This window comes from Notechis scutatus, chromosome 7, assembly GCF_049901735.1.
Source record: "Notechis scutatus isolate UNSWTSFEM ecotype Mainland chromosome 7, rNotScu1.2, whole genome shotgun sequence".
Lineage (NCBI taxonomy): Eukaryota > Metazoa > Chordata > Lepidosauria > Squamata > Elapidae > Notechis > Notechis scutatus.
The window spans coordinates 19112654-19134834 of NC_142015.1; the positions used below are offsets into that span (position 1 = coordinate 19112654).

Here is a 22181-nt window from a genome sequence, read left to right on the forward strand (position 1 = left end):
ATTACCACCAAACAGAATGTTTTCATCTTCCCACTTGTTGCAAGTCTGAGGTCATAGGAATTCTGCCAACATTTAACATTCTTGTAAAAAGTCAATTCAGGATGGCGTCTAGCCTACAGAAGAATATGAAAAAAGATGGTAGCCACACAGACAACAAGCCACATACGTATTATTTATTGCAAACATAGATGACAATATTTATGAAGCATGGAAAACGTTTTCCAACAGCAGGGAATTATTACTCATATACTTCAAAGATACTAATCAACAGAGCAGAGAAAAGTGTGGTTACTAATTGGATATGTGTGCTGAATCATTTTTCTTGAAATAACCAATGTAGCTGTATGTACAATGAGTCAAAATGCATGCATAAAACAAAGGTAATGAAAGGGAGGGAGGAAGGGAATGCTATTGCTTCAATATATATGAGAAATTATCTCAACAATATATGAATAATCCTCTTAATTTTGATTTATGTACATAACCCACAAATAAAATGAGAATTTTAAGATGCCAAAATGCACCCAGAAAATCTGGTTTGGCCTATTTGTGGATGGGCTTATCCACAAACATATATGGTAATCCTTTTTAAAGTACTCATATTTACTGCATAGATTCACATCTGCATAAAAGCCCATCTGCAGATAAGCAGACCATAATTTCTAATCAAAATAATATGAAAAACGCAGGTTGGCTTATCCACAGGAGGCACATTTTTCATGAAATCTTGGTTTAAACTTAAGGGTCAGCTTATCTATGGATGGGCTTTTATATGATAATGCAGTATCTAACGTAGTTGCCACTGATACAATAGACATTTTGCCATTTCACAAATACTTACATTTACACTGCAGTAAAAGGACTAATGATTTGGAAGTTATGCATTCTGAATTGGTGACTCTCTGATTTAGTGTTTGGCTATATTCAATTTTACCAAAGTAAAAAAGTGTACTTTGCAAAGTAAATTCTAATAGTCAGATATAAGTGATTCACAGTTGCAGTACATGAAACATTTTGTTCTTCAGCTTTAATGTAAATATTTACTACATCGTATTTAGCATGAGTAAAATTGTCTTCATGCTTTGAACAAATTTTAAAAATAGCATAAAATATTACAGGAAGTTAGGAAATAAAGTTATTTAATAACTAAACCCCAAGTAGAGTTGTTAAGAATTGGGCCACATACAAACCTAATTATTATTCCAGAAACAAAACCATCAGACCATAATTCTATCTAGCTTTGGATCATCATTACTGATTAGCTCTTCTAAGTTTCAGGGAACAAACAGCATTTTAAGAGCGAGGAACATACAATTTCCATTTAGCTTCCCTTAAAACAGCATTCTGTACCAATTTCCCACTTTATTTTTAAGACCATCCTTATATTATTTTAGTTATTCTCCCTCCGTAGTTTTCTGCTATGCATTTCCTCCATGAATAACAACACTATATATAACGATTTACAAAAACTGCAATGTTTGGCTTCTTGGTTTGTGGAATTTACTGGTCCAAAATCATCCAATACAGGTAGCCTTGCTTAACTTCAGCTACTGTTCAAGCTTGTGATGGCACTGAATGTGTGGTATTTACAACCAGTCTTCAGAGTTCTGACTGCCACAGCATACCCACATACTCATCTGGTCTTTGTTGGCTTCCATCAAATAAAAATCCACGGGGAAGTTGGCAGGAGACTGCAAATGGCAGCCACTTGTTTTTCTTGCTTAACAGCTTGCAGCGCTTCACTTAACGGATGCCACTGGATCTATCAGAATTGATGCACAATCACTTGACGTCCCACTATAACAACTATGTGGCTTAGGGACAGCAATTCTTGTCCCAATTACCCATCATGAACCAAGGATTACCTGTAATCTTCCATGGTCAAAAATATGACCTTGATACTGGGGCTTTGCAGCTAGTTTATTGCTCACAGAGAGTTATTTCAGCTATAAATGATTTAGATGGTTAGCATTCCTTGCCAAAGCTGACCCGTGCTCTTGGTAACAGCCTCAACTGAGAACCTTGATTACAATAGTATATCTTCTCAATTCCTAGATACAGGGAGACCACTTTTTTATTAAAGTGGTCTCCCTGTATCTAGGAAGTGTGTGTGTGTGTGTGTGTGTGTGTGTGTGTGTGTGTGTGTGTGTGTGTACACCTTCAGATCGATGTTAATTCCTGGAAACTGCCTGGAAAAGCCTCTGCGGTTTTCCTGGCTATATTTTTCAGTAATACTTTGCCTTTTTCTTCCTGGGGATGGGGAACAATGACTGGCCCACCAAGGTCACCAAACAGACTTCATGCCTGTGACAGGACTAGAACTCACAGTCCCCCAGTTCCTAGTCTGGTACCTTCACCAATAGACTGAACTGGCTGCCTATTAGGATTTATCCCTTGTTTACTTACAATCATCCACCCCTATCATCATTTCAAGAAACCAAGAGTTATCAGCATGTTAAATATAGTTCCCTGTATTTGCCCTCATAAGCAAGATTTCATATTTAAATGAATATCTTTCAGATCAAAATAGATGTACCTTCCCTGGTAATGAACCTCTAGCAGCGATGGAAATAAGTGAAAAACCCTGTTCCAACTCTCAGTGATTCCAACAAAATATGCCGAGGTCTCAATGGTATCTTTCTTTGTCTTCCGGAAAAGGGCATCAGAGCAGTCAAGACTCTTTCCATGCTGCACTGTGGCCCAAGGCCAGGATAAGATGGGCCTACAAAATCTGCTTCCTCTAAACTCGTCTGCAGCCAATTAGCTAGCCAACACCCTCTTTATTTTCTTGCCCAGGAAAAGGGCATTTGAGACCGGTTGCTAGTTGGCACAAAAGCTGTTGATTCTGCCTCGAGGGGAAATAAAAAATCTATGAAAGGTATTATGAGACTGCGGGCAATAATTATTCCCCATTTATTTCCAAGACTACAGACGCCTAACCAAAACAGGGGCTAGGGCATCTTCTCACTGTCTCAGCATATTGTGCGCAAGAGAGGATGAGGAACAAACAGGATTATGATATAAAATATTTGTGACAACAGCATTCTTGTGCGTGGCTAATGTGCCACCGACATACAACTTCAGTTCCGGTTTCCAGCAGCGAAAGAGACAGAGATGCTACAAGCCCTTATGAGGATCATCCCTCTCTCTTCCCCTTTCCCAAATGATTCACTTGGGAGGAGTAAAACAAGCGAAATACCTTCGTATCTTCCTCTTGCAGGGATCACTCTGATCAGGATCAGGTTTTGTGCAAAGCCACAGTTTACCTGGCTTGCTATAATGTAAAAAACCACAACTGGGCTAGGTTAGCACATTATGCTATGACTCAAATCATAATTCACGAACCACAGTATTGTGGTTCGTGACATGCTGAGACAAAGCCAAACGGATCATGATTGCTTACAATTAGGCTCGCATATGTCAAGCAGAGAAAGTTTGTGAATCCTTTAGAACTATCTGTGATCCTGAAGGACTACGACCTACAGTGACTTGGGCTTCATCTCAATCTACCTACAGCAACCTCTGCAAGCAGAAGGTGTGTTTCTCCTTCCCAAATGAGTCAGCCTTGTTTCAAAAGGTTGTAGATGTATAAATATATCAAGGAATTTATCCCATGCTGCACGTAGCTTCAATCTTTTTTTTTTAACCTCTTAGCAAAGTATTATATTTTTTTAAAAAACAAATAAAGACTTACAGTCTTTTAATTACATCCTTCCATGAGGTTGGTAAAATGAGGACCCAGATTGTTGAGGGCAATATGCTGACACTGTACACCAGTGATCCCCAACCTTTTTTACGCCGCGGCCCGGTATCCCCAACCTTTTTTATGGCGCGGCCCGGTGCACGACATCAGCTGGGCGCTGCCATCTTGTTTTGATGAAAAAGTGCCCGGTGAGCTTTCTACCCGGAAAAGCTCACCGGAAGCACTTTTTCATCAAAACAAGATGGCGGCGCCCAGCAAGCCAGCGGCCCGGTAGGACTTGTTCCACGGACCGGTACTGGTCCGCGGACCGGTGGTTGGGGACCCCTGCTGTACACCACTTAGAGCAGAACTGTCAAACTTGCGGCCCGTGGGCCAGATGCAAGTTGCGTGCTAGCCACCCTCACACCCAGTTTAACGAAGGGGGAAAAAATCACAATACATCACTGTGACGCTGTGAGTTTGCCACCCCTGGCATAGAGGGTGCTGTAAAGCACTGTGAAGTGGTATATAAGTGCTATTGCTATTAATATTTAATGTCTTATCGACTGACAGGAAATCTTCCAAACAGAAATCCAGATCATCCCCTTTTTTTTCTTTTTCACAATCATTGAAAATGATACAGTTCATTCACATAAACTATTTGCAGCACTGAAGTATTAGTAAATAAAATATATTGCCTATCAGCACCATTGCTTTGGTGAAAGTATCCCTAAAATACTACAAGAATTGCATGGAGAAAGTGTTTAGCCATAAAGCTGCAGCAAACTATTATACGTCTGCAAATATATACCCAGTTAAGGAGTCTTCCTATTAAAATGTAGTTCCCTGAACCATCAGTGGTACGTATTACTGACAGTCCTAGTGAGGCTGTATTTGTATATGTATTTGCACATTTATCCATATACTGTGTGTGTGTGTGTGTGTGAATATGAGTTAGCATTTGATAATTGCCAAGACTAAAAATTGCTGAAATATATATACAGAATGGACTTTTAATAAGATAGATATTCCTGTCCATTCAAAATTCTCAACGTTGAATGTTATTTCCAGATGGTAACAAGATGCCCAAACATAAAAGTTCCATTTATGCTCTATATATTTAGTTCAAAATCTATTTCTATGCATCCTTTCACAAAATTTTAGATATTATATATCATGAATATCAAAAGCTCCCCTTTCACAAACCACCACAGAATACTAACGTACTTTCTATGGATTGTAACTATACATATTTCATTGTCATCGTCATTTAATATATTTATGTATTTCATGTGATGCTAAGAGGCTTAAATGAGCAACAAAGTATTTAAAAACCTTGTTTCACTCTCTTCCCCAAACAACAAAAAGGAAGCAACTTTCGTTTGAAACAAAGTTTCAAAAGGAGCCCTGTGCATTAAACATTTCGAGAAAACAAAAACAAAAAAATAAAGCAATGGAAACATTCTATTTATCCATCCACAAAACAGACTGTTTGCAATGCTTACATTGGAAACCTAATAACTTTTTTACGTAAAGCTTCTTGAACAGAAAAGATTAAAAAGCATCAGTTCAAGACCCTGCACTCATTGCACATAATTAGACTGAAATGGCACAGGTCCTTTGTTAGCCTCTGTTCATTGCAACACTCATGAACGACACAATTGCTTATGAAGGAATTTCGCCTTATCACGATAGAAGCCACAACTATAATGTTTTATGGCTGCATTAGCACATTCTAGAATACCCTTCTCTTTCAATCATTCAGCACTTGCCGTCACAGTCTTACATCAACTTTCTTAACTAGGCGCTTCTCAAGAATTTCTTAGAATTATCACAGCACAATACTGCGATGTCCTTTGATTGTAAAGCAATGTCCTTATTTTAGGGCCTGGCAGAACACCAGGGACCATAAAGCCACTCATGACTATTCCAACAAAACTTTCAAGTGTCACTGCCAGTGATATCGTTCTCCATCCCTCACCCCAGAAAAATAAATTCTTAAAAAAACAAAAACAGGGAAGTTACTTTCCTTAAAGGTATACAACCAATCTCCTTGTGCTTTCCCAAGACCCAAATATCTGTGAAACCTAGTTGAATTAACCCCTGCTCACATCTTCACAATGTGACATCCTTATCTGTCCCATCATGACACCTTCTGGAAAAATACCTTTTGCCAGACCAGATTTTTGTATTTGGAACTCTAGGGAAAGTCGTAAGAGACATCCTTTCTTCAAAGCAGGAGGGGGAAAAAAACTAATGTGCAGGAGAAAGACTGGAGAAGGGATCCAAGCATGCAACTTCAATATAATTAATGTTAAGGTTCTAGAGAAGAGATACATGACATTGGATTAGACCAAATTATCATCTAGTCTAATTTCTGCTAGTATGGGAAATCAACTATTGTGTCATTTTTAATCAATAGATTTCCGGCAAAACTGGATTATAGAATGATTGAGATCCAGATGTCACGGAACTTCAGTTCCTAGCTGAACACAATTTAGCAAAAGGGAGGTGTTTGAATGCCCATACTTCCAAGGCAGCCTTAAAACTGCAATATCTGATTCAAACTTAACTGAAATCCTCATCACCAGACAAGATTGCCCAACTCCATGGAAGTCTTTTATTTTCCACCCAATCACAGAAACATACAACCAACAAACACTGTTCAAGCACTATGAAGCATCTGGAATTCTCTCTTAAGGTTTTATGTGCCAAAGCTCATTCAAGGGAAAGTCACAAAGGACTCAGATCCTGAAAGAGCCACTCAAAGCCATAAGTCCTTGGCCCTTCACAGAACAAGGCGAGCATTACTACGCAACACGGCTCCGAGCCACGGTTTTATGTACGCAATTCTTTCACGACAACGGCCCATGTGTCCGATGAAGTAGAGTGTCGTCCGCAAGAAACCTACGTCATAATAAAATCTCTGAGGTGCCGCATGAGTCTCTTTTGTTATTTCCTTGGTCCAGGCTGTAGATAACCGTCTCCCCCCCCCCCCAACCCCAACCCCCAGGTAGCAGCATCCTAGCCAAAGCCTGTTTGATTAAAGTAACCCACCATGCAGTCCCTGACTCAAGGAAACCCCTGCGGGAGAGCGGCCAGCCTACCTTTGCAAAGGTTGTTACTGAGCAGTAGCCCCCTCCCAAACCTTATAAAGGGAGGGGGGGTGAAACAACCAGAAAGGGAAAAGAATAAAGATTATCCCATAGATCCCACTCAATCCTGGGCACCTTTGACTAAGAGGGAGAAAGCAACCCCCACTGCAGGTTTTGAACCCAAGGCCTAGCTTCCACCTTCTCTTCCCCCTCCCCAAGCTCCCTCACATTTCCAAGCTGCAGATCTGTGCATGGGGGAAGAGAGGGGGGGTCTGGGGTTCCCCTGGGAGACCCTCCGCAAAGTCACAGGTACATTGGCCAATATCAAGCCACCAAACCCAGCTTAATGCTCCAATAGAGTCCCATCTCTGGATAGAGGCGAGCCATCTCGACCCAAAAGGAGTTTTTTTTGGGGGGGTGCAGGGAGGGGAGGGTCTCATGGCTCATTGTGGGAGGGTGGGGAAGGGGTCCCCAGACGGAAAGCTCCGGAAAAGGGGGCTGCGGATCAAGACATGTAGTGCCTGCCTCCCCCTTTTCTCCCGCGCCCCCCCCACCTCTAGCCACACACACACACACAATGGCTGGGTGCAAAAGCACGCTTTTCACCCGCTGCCTTGCACGAACCCCCGCCTGACAAAGGACCCCAACCGTTAAGGGTTGGGGGTCTCCCTCCCTCCATGACAGACCCCCACACACACCTCTCCAGAAAGTCCTAAAGGTATTTTTTAAAGGGGGGGGGGGAAGAACTAGCCAGGCTTGGGGGTCCTGATAAGGGCTCGAGGGGGGTCGGGGGCTTCGGGAGGGTCCCCACGGGCAGCCAAAAACACACACACCCCGGGACTACAACGCCCATCCTCCCCTACAGCAGCCCCCCCCCTCCCTTCCCAGCCAGCCAAGCCCGACCTTCAGGGCAGAGCAGCGGGGCTGCCGCATGGAAACGGGCACCGAGGTCCGCCCGCCACGGGGCTCCTGCCTTACCTCCGCCGGGTCGAGGGGCGCTGCTCCCCTCTCGCCGCCGCCGCCGCCGCCGCTGCTTCACCCGCGCCGCCTCCTCGCCGGGGCCGCCTCCAGGCAGCGCGGGGCGGCGGGGCGCATCCCGGCTCGGGGCCGGGGCTCGGCGAAGGGGGAAGGCAGGGGTGCCCGATGGGGACAAGCCGCAGGAGGAGGAGGAGGAGGAAGGAAGGGAGGAAGCAAACGGCCAAGGATGCCCGCCGGTCAGAAGCCCTCAGCGCCGCGGGGCCCGTCCGCCACCTTCGCCTCTGAGGAGGAGGAGGAGGAGAAGGAGCCGCAACGAGGCAACGGTGGCGGGCGATGGCCAGGGCGCAGGCGCGCGCAGGCCACGCCCCCCCCTCTCGCGCGGCGGGGGCGGCGGTTGGGGGGGGCAGGAGGAGGCGGGGCCGCGCGACTTCCGAAGCCCCGCCCCCCCTTCCAACGTGCGGCGCTGCTCCTGGGCTCCGAGGATTGGGGAGAGAAAAAGAGAGGGAGGAGGGAAGGGAGGAGGGAGGGAAGGGAAAGAAGGAGGAAGGGGAGAAGGAGAGACAGAGGGAGGGAAGGGGAGAAGGGAAGGGGAAAGAAGGAGGGAAGGGGAGATAGAGGGAGGGAAGGGGAGAAGAGGGAGGTAGAGGGAGGGAAGGGGAGAAAAGGGAGGGAAGGGGAGAAAGGAAGGGAAGGGGAAAGAGGGAGAGAAGAGGGAGAAGGAGAGATAGAAGGAGGGAAGGGGAGAAGAGGGAGGGAAGGGGAGATAGAGGGGGGAAGGGGAGAAGGAGAGATAGAGGGAGGGAAGGGGAGAAGAGGGAGGGAAGGGGGGAAGGAGAGATAGAGGGAGGGAAGGGGAAGAGGGAGGGAAGGGGAGAAAAGGAGGGAAGGGAGAAGGGAGATAGAAGGAGGGAAGGGGAGAAGAGGGAGGGAAGGGGAAGAAGGGAGATAGAGGGAGGGAAGGGGAAGAGGGAGGGAAGGGGAGAAAAGGGAGGGAAGGGAGAAGGGAGAAAGGAAGGGAAGGGGAAAGAGGGAGGGAGAAGGAGAGATAGAAGGAGGGAAGGGGAGAAGAGGGAGGGAAGGGGAGAAGGAGAGATAGAGGGAGGGAAGGGGAGATGGAGGGAGGGAAGGGAGATAGAGGCAGGGAAGGGAGATAGAGGGAGGGAAGGGGAGAAGGGAAGGGAAAGAAGGAGGGAAGGGAGATAGAGGGAGGGAAGGGAGAAGAGGGAGATAGAGGAGGAAGGGGAGAAAGGGGGGAAGGAGAAAGGAAGGGAAGGGGAAGAGGGAGAGAGAGGAGAAGGAGAGATAGAAGGAGGAAGGGAGAAGAGGGAGGGAAGGGGAGAGGGGGGAAGAAGGGAGATAGGGGAGGGAAGGGAGAAGGAGAGATAGGGGAGGGAAGGGGGAAGAGGGAGGGAAGGGGAGAAAAGGGAGGGAAGGGGAGAAGAAGGGAGATAGAAGGAGGGAAGGGGAAGAGGGAGGGAAGGGGAGAAGGAGAGATAGAAGGAGGGAAGGGGAGAAGAGGGAGGGAAGGGGAGATAGAGGGAGGGAAGGGGAGAAGGAGAGATAGAGGAGGGAAGGGGAGATGGAGGGAGGGAAGGGGAGATAGAGGCAGGGAAGGGGAGATAGAGGGAGGGAAGGGGAGAAGAGGGAGATAGAGGGAGGGAAGGGGAGAAGGAGAGATAGAGGGAGGGAAGGGGAGAAGGAGAAGGAGAAAGGAAGGGAAGGGGAAAGAGGGAGAGAAGAGGAGAAGGGGAGATAGAGGGAGGGAAGGGGAGAAGAGGGAGGGAAGGGGAGAAGGGAGAAAGGAAGGGAAGGGGAATGAGGGAGGGAAGAGGAGAAGGGGAGATAGAGGGAGGGAAGGGGAGAAGGAGAGATAGAGGAGGGAAGGGGACATAGAGGGAGGAAGGGGAGAAGAGGGGGGAAGGGGAGATCGAGAGAGGGTGGGAGGGAAGGGGAGAAGGGAGAAAGGAAGGGAAGGGGAGAAGGAGAAGGACGGAGGGAGGGAAGAAGGGAAGGGAAGGAGGGAAGGGAGAAGGGAGGAAGGGAGGGGAGAAGGAGAGGGATGGAGGGAAGGGGAGAAGGGAAAGGGAAAAAGGGAAGGAAGGGGAGAAGGACAGAGGGAGGGAGAGAAGGGGAAAGAGGGAGGGAGGGGGAAAGGGAGGGAGGAGAAGGGAGAGGGGAGGAGAGAGAGAGGAAGGGAAGGAAGAGGGAAGAGAGGGACGGAAGAGAAAAGGGAGAGAGCGAGGGAAGAGGAGAGAGGGAGAGCGAGAGATTGTATAGGGTCACCTGCTTTGGCTCACAGACAGCTAGCTGCATTCCTGCTTTTGTGGATGCAAATGGGGAACGGCCGGTTTTTCCCCCTCTCCTTCCAACAAGGCGTCTGCAAGGGAGGTGGAAGGAAGCGAAAGGGCATCACGTGAATTTCAATGGCATCCTTGGGGAAGCCTGTTGGCGGTGGCCTTTTCTCTCCACTTTCCTCCCCAACCCGACAGTTCGTCCTCAACTGACAACAGTTCATTTAGTGTCCATTCGAAGTTACAACATCACTGAAAAAAGTGACTTGTGGCCGTTTTTCACAACTTAACCATTGCAGCAGCCCCCAAGGTCGCGTGATCCCAATGTGGATGCGGGGTTAGCCAACTCATGATGGTTACAGCATCCCGGAATTGACGTGATTCCCCTTTTTCCACCCTCTGACCAGCCAAGCCAATGGAGAAGCCAACAACCATATTAACTAATTTTAACAAGGGCAGTGATTCAATTATCAACTTAAAACACTTTTTAAAAAAGTCATAAAATGGGGCAAAACTCACTTAACGAATATCTCAGCCACAGAAATGTTGGACTCAATGGTGGCCTACGTGCCTTTGGGGCTGGCCAAACGGGCTCACAGAGAAAGGGGTTGAACCGACTCCAATGTTCCTGGATTGTGGTTAATCCAGAGGTGGGATTTAGCCGGTTCTGGCCAGTTCTGGAGAATCTGGAAATTTTGAGTAGTTCGGAGAACTGGCAAATACCACCTCTGACTGGCCCTGCCCCCATCTATTCTCTGCCTCCCAAGTCCCAGCTGATCAGCTGGGCCTTCTTTTGATGCCCTGTACAGGAGAATGGAGCTGGAAAGCAGGTTAGTGGGGTGGGGGGTAGTGGTGGGATTCAATTTTTTTTTACTACCGGTTCTGTGGGCGTGGCTTGGTGGGCGTAGCAGGGGAAGGATATTGCAAAATCCCCATTCCCTCCCCACCCCACTAACCTGCTTTCCAGCTCCGTTCTCCTGTGCAGGACAACCAAAGAAGACCCAGCCGATCAGCTGGGACTCAATGGAAGGCAGAGAATAGATGGGGTTGGTGGGGCCAGTCAGAGGTGGGATTTGCCGCTTCTCCCAACTACTCAAATTTTCTGCTACCGGTTCTCCAGAACTGGACTGAACCTGCTGAATATCACCCCTGGTGGGGAGGGAATGGGATTTTGTAGTACCCTTCCCCCTGCTACGCCCACCAAGCCACACCCACAGAACCGGTAGCAAAAAAAAATTTGAATCCCACCACTGGGTTAACTGCTTGGAAAGGGGATTCAGACGCCAACCCGCAACTCGCTGAGGCATCAGTGTGGGCCTGTAAAGCGTCCTGGCCGGGTTTGTCTTGCACATTATGTGGCTGGTTGGTTTGTGGCTTGCGTTCCTTAGTGTCAACTTTGGCTCAGACCGGCTTTGTAAAGGAGGCTTTTGGAAGGAATCCCGCTGGATGACTTTGCCCAGTACATCGAGCCATAAACTCTGGTTAATGAACACATGTCACAATTATATATGGATCGGCCTGTAAACTAGGGGTGTGTACTACACTGTCCACCCACAGGGAAAGGTTAAGTTCGCATCTTCTGCTCCCACACAAATGATTTTCCAGCCTCCTTTGTGGGTCAAGTCCTTTACTAAAGGTAAACGGTAAAGGCTGCCCTTGCACATACATGCTAGTCGTTTCTGGCTTTTCTCCGTTACAAAACAGAAGAGCCAGCGCTGTCCAAAGACATTTCTGTGGTCCTGTGGCCGGCGTGACTAAACACCGAAGGCGCACGGAAGGCTGTTAACCTTCCCACCAAAGGGGTCCCTATTGTTGTACTTGCATTTTTACATGCTTTCGAATGGCTAGCTTGGCAGAAGCTGGGACAAGTAACAGGAGCTCACTCCGTTATGCGTCCTTTACTACAGTGATCCCCAACCTTTTTTATGCCACGGCCCGGTACCGGCATCAGCTGGGCGCCGCCATCTTTTTGATGAAAAAGTGCTTCCGGTGACCTCACCGGAAGCACTTTTTCATAAAAGATGGCGGCGCACGCTCGGTGAGCTTTTCCAGGTAGAAATGGCTTTCTACCCGAAAAGCTCACCGGAAGCACTGGCGCCGCCATCTTTTTGATGAAAAAGTGCTTCCGGTGAGCTTTCTACCCAGAAAAGCTCACCGGAAGCACTTTTTCATCAAAAAAAGATGGCAGCGCCCAGCAAACCAGCGGCCTGGTAGGACTTGTTCCGCGGACCGGTGGTTGGGGACCCCTGCTTTACTACAGAAGTATAAAAGCACAACAAACTGACAAGGTGGGCTGAGCAGGTCCCATTCCCGTCATTGGGCGTATTGATTTCCCCACACCATGATAAATGCCACTGAGGTGTGGATTTTTCCACACTTGAATAACTTCCTCGTAGAACTAAGGAACAGCAAGAACAATCAACCCATGGAACATTTTGCCTTCTTAAGTTGTGGGTGTGCCAACACTGGAGGCTTTTTAAGAAGAGACTGGAAAACCATTTTGTCGAAAATGATATTGGATCTCCTGCTTAAGTGGGGGGGTTGGACTAGATGACCTCTAAGGCCCTTCCAAGTCTGTCATCCTGTATTTGATTCTGTATTCTGTCCTGTCTTGCTAAAGTAATCAGAAAATAAGCTTGGGACTAAAACAAGCCCGTTTAATATACCAAACTGGAACATTTTAGGCGCAAGTGACAGCTTGCAGGAATTAACGCCAAAAAAAAAAAAAAGTATATATGTGTAGAAAATTATCAGATGAGGAAGACAGCTGGAAAATTCTTCTGTAGTTTTCTTTGCAGGGGGTGTGTGAGTTTCTGCTGGAGGAATGTGCAATCTTAGCAGCGGTCAGATCACCAGCAATCTGAAGTAAAATTCTTTTACCACGGAGTCAGAATGCAGTCCAGAGATACCGTGTCGGAATGAGGTGGAAGGAAGTCATTGAATAACCACAGCTTATGCTTTGGCTCAAGGGGAAGTTTTGTTTACAAGTAGGAACTGCTGACATCCGTATCATGGGCTGCTTGAACGATTGCAGGTTAAAATTGCTCTTTGTGGCCCGTGTGAGCCTCAACGTCCTCCTGATGGCAAACCCATGACATGTCACAACATTGGGGGTGTTGGGGGTGACACACCAGTGTTCACCAACTACTAACAGCAACTGTTTTCCAAAGTGTCAAGATCAGGATCAAGATGACATGAAGTCAGAGGTGGTACTCAGCAGGTTCGGACCAGTTCTGGAGAACCGGTAGGGGAAATTTTGAGTCATTCGGAGAACCGGCAAATACCACCTCTGACTGGCCCCGCCCCCATCTATTCTCCGCCTCCCGAGTCCTAGCTGATTGGCTGGGTCTTCTTTGGTTGCCCTGCACAGGAGAACGGAGCTGGAAAGCAGGTTACTGGGGTGGGAAGGGAATGAGATTTTGCAGTATCCTTCCCCTACCACGCCCACCAAGCCACACCCACAGAACCGGTAGTAAAAAATTTTGAATCCCACCACTGCATGAAATGTTAGGTACTACCACTTTATAATGCCTTGGCAAGGCCACACTTGGAATACTGCATCTAGGTTTGCTCACCACGATATAAAATGTTGTTGAGACTCTAGAAAGAGTGCAGAGAAGTGTAACAAAGATGATCAGGGGACTGGAGATTAAAACTTACCAAGAACAGTTGCAGGAATTGAGTAGGTCTGGTTTAATGAAAAGGACTCTATGTGACATGATAGCAGTGTTTCAATATCTAAGGGGCTGCCACAAAGAAGAGAGAGTCCATATATTCTCCAAATCGCCCTAAGGCAGGACAAGAAGCAATGAATGGAAACTAATCAAGGAGAGAAGCAACCTAGAACTAAGGAAGAATTTCCTGACAGTGGGAACAATTAATCAGTGGAACAGCTTGCCTCAAGAAGTTGTGTGTTCCATCATTAGAAGTTTTTAGGGTTTACTGCCAAAGCAGTGGGTTGGGATAGAAGACCTCCAAGGTCCCTTCCAATTCTGTTATTCTCGCATGGATTTCAGAAGGCACAGAAGAGCATTTGCAGAAACAGCATTAGAAGTGGAGGCCTCGTGATCCAGACTGGCTTGGAGGAGCTGCAGGGACCTGTCAACAGAACATATCTGGGCATTTTACAACCACATCCGGCCCTTGAGCAGTTCCTGTCCAGCCCACGTGAGGCCAATCGGAAATCAAACGTAAATAAGCATGCTCCGTGTACACAATACAAGTGCGTTGTTTTTATTTTGAAGACTATTGCTAGGTTTTTTTTTTTTCAATTTATGTATCTGCATGTGTGTGCCTACAGACGTTCTCAGCCCTATTGGTACGGCTCTCCACAACAGCCCCAGTTTTTCATTCAGCACTTTGGGAAGACTAACTGCCCACCCTTGCAACAGAAAGGCAATATTGCCTAAAGGTAAGAGCCATGCGGTGAACACTTGGGAGTGCTGGGTGCAAGTGCAACAGCATCCCGGGGAATGGCAGCTGGTGGTCTTTTGGAGTGGCCATGGTGGCACTAAGGCTAAAATCTAAGGACAGACCTGTATTTCAAGGTACCGGTGATTTTGTGATGACGTGTGAGTGGTATTTCGCTTTTATAGAAAGAGATTATGACCTGGGAGAGCCATAACAACTAGTCAGCCAATGGGAACTGTTTGGTGACTAAGAAGCAGCACCTATTATGGACCATGACAATATAGCTTCTGTGATTTTGACTTCTGGATTCTGAGTTCTGGTTCTGGCTTCTGCTGCATGGGTATTGTATACATGCATCATACTTTATATTGTTGTATATAAAGAAGTATCTTCTATAAATGAATCCTGCTGAATTATTTACTTGTGTGCTGGTTGGATTGCTGCAAACTCTTGACGCATTTTAATGTATGCCGATTAGTGTACATTCGAAGTGACAATAAAGTTATTTTTCTATTCTGAATTTTTCACATGCCAAGCCTAAAAGGAAAGAAAAACAAGTCTAGATGTCTTTTGGAAAAGCACATATTGGGCCAAGATTAAAAGGGTCGTCCTCATTTAATCTCAAACCCCAAATGCAAAACGGGGGGGCATTTCCCTCCCTTTCAGCTTTATTAATTCACAACATCCAAAACAGCTATTCTTACAAGTCTGAACTAAACTGACACAGTTGTTTTGCAGCCTCCTTGGAACTTAAAAAAAAGCATCACATTTCTGTGTACGAGCTGGAATTTTGCTTCACAATCGGAGTTAAGATTTTAATCACTTGTAGGCAAAAGGTTTTGTTTGTTGTCAAAATAGTAATATATGAATATCGTATTGTATACCAGCAATGAGAGGGCCAAAGCCAAAAAGTCAGGGTGGACTTCCTTGCATCCCTTTTTCTAGCAACCACTTCTTTCTGATGTAGCCAGAAAAAAAGAGATTATTTTGGCCAGTGATCAAAAAGTGATCAAAAAGTAGTCATTGACTTACAACAGTTTGTTTAATGACCATTCGAGCTTACGACGGCACTGAAAAAAGTGACTTCTGACCATTTTCACACTTATGACCATTGCAGCATCTCTATCGACACATGATCAAAATCCGGACGCTTGGCAACTGACTCATATTTATGATGGTTGCAGTATCCCGGGGCCAACCAAGTTAACACCTGCAGTGATTCACTTAACAACTGAACAAGAAAGGTCATAAAATGGGGCAAAAGTCACTTAACAAATGTCTCGCTTAGCATAAAAAATGTGGGTTCAGTTATGGGCATAAATTGAGGACTGCGTATATTCAGGACTTTTAAAATAGGGGCAAAGATTGCATGAAAATACACCGAGCTTTAAACACTCTTTTAACTCAAATCACTCACTGTAAGAATGGCAATCTTGTGAAAAGCACTCAACACATACAAAACCATTTCTGATCCACATTTAGAACTCAAAACACAGTGAAATGAAAGATTGGTGTCCCAAAACATCTGGCCTGAGTTTAGACACCACTTGTGGTTTATAAAATGCTTACTCTGTGTGTAAACCTAGCTGATGTTGGTCAACAAGCTATGATTAAGCAAACCATGACTTATTGTGATACGTCAACCCAGACTGTCAGCCATTCTTAAGAATGTTCCATGTTTTGTTTTGTTTTTTGTAATAAATTTTTATTATTTTTATGTATTAAAAACTTCTTTCAGTGAACAACGTGGTTTTAGGTTTACACTTCAACACAAACATGACCTTAGTACATATTTATCTTTCACATTCCATGCTATATCATATCATTACTTCCATTTTCCAGCAAATTTTCTCCATTATTCTTATTTTTTTTACACTTATTAAATCCATTTTCAATTTATATATTATCTTAGTTCCTTTTTCTATAAATGTTCTCAAATCTTATTCTATAGTCTAACATTCTTATTTTTTAATTCTAAATTCATTATACCTTTATACTTTTATCTGTCACATTTGCAATTTTGTGGCATACTTTTATTTCATTATTCAGTAAATTCCATCTTAAATCTAATAATTCCAAAAAATTTCCCCTTTAAAGTATCAATTAGAGTATGCCACCCTTTTATCTTATACATCCCTCAATTTATTCCCCTTTAATCCATAATCAAAATTTATCATAATATAATCATTATATAATTATCACATTCTGGTTTAATAACAACAATCTCCTAACTACTATGTCACATTATGTATGTATGTATGTGTATGTGTGTGTGTGTGTGTGTGTGTGTGTGTGTGTGTGTGTGTGTGTGTGTTATATATATATATATATATATATATATATATATATATATATATATATATATGTGTGTGGATCTTTGTTATTGGGTTTTCTCGCTAAGATTGGAAGTATCTAGACGTTTGATGAAGTCTCATTCATCATCTTCAGGCTTCTGTCTTCAGCTCTGTGCTTCTCAGAGCTGAAGCCAAGCCTGAGTGATGATGAGACTATCTCTGATTCATCTTCGATACAAATCACATCTACCGAGAACCTCGAAAACAAATATATATATATATATATATATATATATATATATATATATATATATATATATATATATATATATATATATATATATCTTTCTAAATCATTTGTTATTTTCAATATATTGATCTATTCAGTTAATTATAGAAACTGGGATTAGACTTTTCACTAGGATCCTCATAATCCATTTTGACTATATTCTTTGTTTTATTATCCATACATAAATTAACAACAATCTTTAAATAAAAAGCCAATTAAAGAGAAAAGAAAATATATTAGTTTCATTCACATTTAAAAGCTACAAAGAATGTTCCATGTTGAGGAAGGTTTGTTTGCATGTCTGTTTGATGGACAGGATTACCTACTATTTCACTATTAAAGGGTCATCAGCAGAGGTGGTATTCAGCAGGTTCTGACCAGTTCTGGAGAACTGGTAGCAGAAATTTTAGTAGCTTGGAGAACCAGCAAATACCATCTCTGACTTGTCCTGCCCCCATCTATTCTCTGCCTCCCCTTGAGTCCCAGCTGATTGGCTGGGTCTTCTTTGTTTGCCCTGTACAGGAGAACGGAGCTGGAAAGCAGGTTAGTGGAGTGGAGAGGAAATGGGATTTTGCAGTAACCTTCCCCTGCCACACCCAGCAAGCCACGCCCACAGAACCGGTGGTAAAAAAATTTGAATCCCACCACTGGTCATCACTTAAAAATTTAACCATTAGCAATCATTTGGATTTTTAAATATTATATTTTTTAAATATAATATTGCCAGATGATATTTTATACTCTATTTAATGCAACTTGCTCATGTATTATTTTCCTCTCTTTGCTGTCAAAGGTGATTAGTACCATTCCAGCACTACACACACTTGGAGCATCTGCGCTCCCAATTCCTGCACTCAACTTGAACTCTGCTTAAGCGGTTTGCCTCTGGATTTCTGTATGAGATCAATACATTGCCATTTGTGCCTTTCATGAATTATGGAACCCCTGATCTCTGGGAATTCCGTCATGTCCCCTTTGCAATTAAGACTGGCGATGTCCAAGATTTTGCCGGCTTGGCAGTAAAACAACACTCAGCGGTGTAGTCATAAAACCTTGAATTTTAATAGAAAATTATCTTGTTTTTTCTCAAATGCAGTACAATAAAGAAGGAAGGAAGAAAGAAAAGCAGCTTCGTGATAGGGAAGCACTCTGCATGTCATTTTAAAAAAAAGATTTAACCACAGCTTTATATAATGTACTTTGCTAATCCTAAGAATTTGGTACAGTAGGGAGATGGAGCTGGAAGGAATCAAAATGGTTTGAAATGCTGCATTTTAAGGGCCCAATTGTCTGAAAGCTAGACAATTTCCCTGTTTCAAAGGTTGCCTTAGGAAAAAGTAAGGCAGCTACCCCATGCAATACAGTGACTTTTTTGTCTCAGAAATCGTAAGCTGGCATGTAGAAGCTACTTCCATTTAAATAAATGGCATATACTTTTGAATGAATTTGCCTAAGACTAAAGTGCACGTATGGCTCCTGAACAGAATATTTTATCCTTCTGCTTTGTGCATATTCCAGCCAAGTTTTACGGCTGCTTTTCCTCTCCCATGCCGGAGACTTTGTAAATAGGTCATCCATGTGGGGATGAGTTGATGAGGGAAAATTCACAAGGGAGGCTTTTTATCGGAGAATTAATCTGAGTTTGTTTGATTTTTATTTTATTTTATTTTTTGCTTTTCAGGCATTTTTTTTTAAAAAAAAGACAGCCAGTTCCAGCTCTAGAAAAAATGGTGAACAAGTAAATATTCAGATTCATGGAAAGATGCAATTTCCTTTGGAAAATGTTGATTATAAATTGCGTTTGAGAGCTAGCTTAGTATAGTGAACTCACTGTAGTGTAGTGAGGTATTAGTGCTGCTTTATAAAACCTTAGTAAGACCACACCTGGAGTACTGCTTCCAGTTTTGGTCACTGCATTACAAAAAAGATGTTGAGACTTTGGAAAAAAAGCAGAGAAGAACAACTAAGGTGATTAAAAGCTTGGAGACTAAACTTGAAAAATGGTTGCAGGAACTGGGTATAGCTAATCAAGAGAAAAGAAGGACTGTGGGTGACATGATAACAGTCTTCCGGTATTTGAGGGGCTGCCACAAAGAAGAAGGGGTCAACTTATTCTCCAAAGCACCAGAAGGCAAGATAAGAAACAATGGATGGAAACTAATCAAACAGAGATGCAACCTGGAATTGAGGAGAAACTTTCTAACAGTGAGGACACTCAACCAGTGGAACAGAAGTTGCCTTCAGAAGTTGTAGGTGCTCCATCACTTTTTAAGAAGGGACTGGACAGCCACTTGTCTGAAATGGTATAGGGCCAGGTAGGGTATCCTGTTTGAGCAGAGGGTTGGACTAGAAGACCTCCAAGATCCATTCCATCTCTATTCTGACTCTGATTTAATAGTGGTTAAGGCACCAGGATAGAAACCTGAAGACTCTGAGTTCTAGTCATTCTCTCTCCATCTCAAAGGAAGCCACTTCTAAAAAGTCTTGCCAGAGAAATTGCAGAGACATGGCCCCAAAGAAGTTTTTAAAAAGATGTTGGATAACCATTTGTCTGAAGTGGTGTAGGGTTTCCTGCTTAAGCAGGGGGTTGGACTAGAAGACCTCCAAGGTCCCTTCCAACTCTTCTATTCTCTTCTATTCTATTCTATTCTAATTCTATTCTATTCTATTCTATTCTATTCTATTCTATTCTATTCTATTCTATTCTATTCTATTCTAATTCTATTCTATTCTATTCTATTCTATTCTATTCTATTCTATTCTATTCTAATTCTATTCTATTCTATTCTATTCTATTCTATTCTATTCTAATTCTATTCTATTCTAATTCTATTCTATTCTATTCTAATTTAATTCTGTTCTATTCTATTCTATTCTAATTCTAATTCTATTCTAATTTAATTCTATTCCATTCCATTCTATTCTAATTGTATTCCATTCCATTCCATTCCATTCCATTCCATTCCATTCTATTCTATTCTATTCTATTCTATTCTATTCTATTCTATTCTATTCTATTCTATTCTATTCTCCAAGGAGGACTTGAAACTACCCCAGAAAATTATTTAGGGGTGTTGGAAATCATGCCTTCTTTTCTCCCAAATTACACCCACCAATATGGTTCTTCAGATTTCCTGGGTAATGTTTCCAGACTCACTTATGTTATCTTTTCCAGTCTTAGCAGCCAATGCCAGGGCTCCGTCCCTAGGAGGAAGCTGCCAATAGCACAAAATAATCAATCTAAAAGCTGACTTTCGTGACCTTTGCCCCCTGACCTTTTCCTGCTCTGGAATCTAGTGGCTGAGATTTTTAAAAAAAAAAAAAAAAAAAAGCCAATGGAATACAGAATAAAAGGCCAGCGGGGAATCTTCACTCGCCTGCAATGTTTTTGTTTTTTTTTTAATTGTCCATTGCGCTAGAATTTACGGTTGGGGTGGTTTTCAATTGCAGCGTGAAGGAAACCAGGATTTGCAGAACTCGATCTTAGCTGCAGGCTGGAAGCTAGTTGTGAAAGCATTTGGATGAAGACAAGTTCATGGATTTTTTTTTCCTTTCCTTTTTCTCCTTTGACATGACCTCCTACAGCATGATTCTCCGGAAGCCGAGGGCGTAAAGTCACCCTATTCATTCCCCGGATTCCCTCCCCCCCATCACCCTTTTAAAACTAATATTTCCCAGAGCTTAGGTCAGGTTCCCACATGCAGTTTTGCTGTTTCTCCAGACTGAAATTCGGGGGGGGGGAGTTCAGAATGCAGCCGCCCCGCCAAAAGCCTTCGGCTGCTGCGCATCTCCAAGAAGCCTGATGAATCTGAAAAGGAGTGACTGCAAAAACTGACAGCAGAACAGAGAGCCAATTTAGCAGGCAGCAGATGGGTTGGCATCTTTGCTCTCGGCTGCTTTTTACAAAGGATGGCTCTTTTGCACCCCTTCTCCAAGCATGCGTCACTGGTGTTAAACATTTGGGAAACACTACAACAGATGTGTCTTGCATGAGGAAGTCCAAGAAAAAAACCTATGAATGCGTTCTTGAACACACTGGGTTTGATTTCTCCAGAAACAAAAGTGGTGTTCAGCAGGTTCTGACGAGTTCTGGAGAACTGGTAACAGAAATTTTGAGTAGTTCTGAGAACGGGAAAATCCCACCTCTGACTGGCCCCGCCAACCCCACCTATTATCTGCCTCCGGAGTCCCAGCTAATCAGCTGAGTCTTCTTTGGTTGCCCTGCACAGGAGAACGGAGCTGGAAAGCAGGTTAGTGGGGTGGAGAGGGAATGGGATTTTGCAGTAACCTTCCCACTGCCATGCCCACCAAACCACGCCATGCCCACCAAGCCATGCCCACAGAATCGGTAGTAAAAAAAATTGAATCCCACCACTATGCAGAAATACATACAGATAGTCTTCAACATATATAAAGTTACAGTGCTGAAAAAAAGGACTCGCAGCTGGGTGTCATGCTTAACAGTGCCCCCGAGGTCACGTGATCAAATCTGAAGTCGTCGGCAACTGGCATGTACTTACGACAGTTACCGGATCCTGGAGTCACGTGATCACCATTTGCAATCTTCTCGACTGGCTTCCAACAAGCAAAATCTCTTCTTTCAACAAAAAAAAGTCCCTCTAAGGTAAGCCTTCCAGGATTTAAACAAAAACAAAAACATAGTTTTTTCTGACTGGTTTTCTGGCAACAGTGTGATTGTCTATTGCAGGAGTGTCCAACCTTGGCAACTTTAAGACTTGTGGACTTCAACTCCCAGAATTCCTCAGCCAGCTTTGCTGGCTGAGGAATTCTGGGAGTTGAAGTCCACAAGTCTTAAAGTTGCCAAGGTTGGATACCCTGGTCTATTGCCTTCACTAGGATCAACCATATGAAAAACGGGTGCAGGTTTTGGGTCAGGTTAGTCAAAAGAAAAGAAGAATCAGGGGTGATATGATAGCAGTATTTCAGTATTTGAGGGGCTGCCACAAAGACGAGGGGGTCAAATTATTCTCCAAAGCACCAGAAGGCAAGATGAGAAACATTGGATGGAAACTAATCAAGGAGAGAACCAACCTGGAATTGCGGAGAAACTTCCTAACAGTGAGGACAATTAATCAGTGGAACAGCTTGCCACCAGAAGTTGTGGTTGCTTCACCACTAGAA

The 22181-nt window shown here is 43.9% G+C and overlaps 1 protein-coding gene across 2 annotated transcripts in view; it reads right to left on the reverse strand.

Moving 5' to 3' along the window:
• The window catches only part of ARHGAP32 (Rho GTPase activating protein 32), a 163634-nt gene extending 155546 nt beyond the window's left edge, over window positions 1-8088 (reverse strand). For both annotated transcript variants that reach the window (XM_087970078.1, XM_087970081.1), the window contains exon 1: window positions 7756-8088. The gene's annotated coding sequence lies outside the window, so the exon portion shown is untranslated. The remainder of the gene's footprint in view (window positions 1-7755) is intronic.
• Between the last annotated feature and the right edge of the window lie 14093 nt (window positions 8089-22181).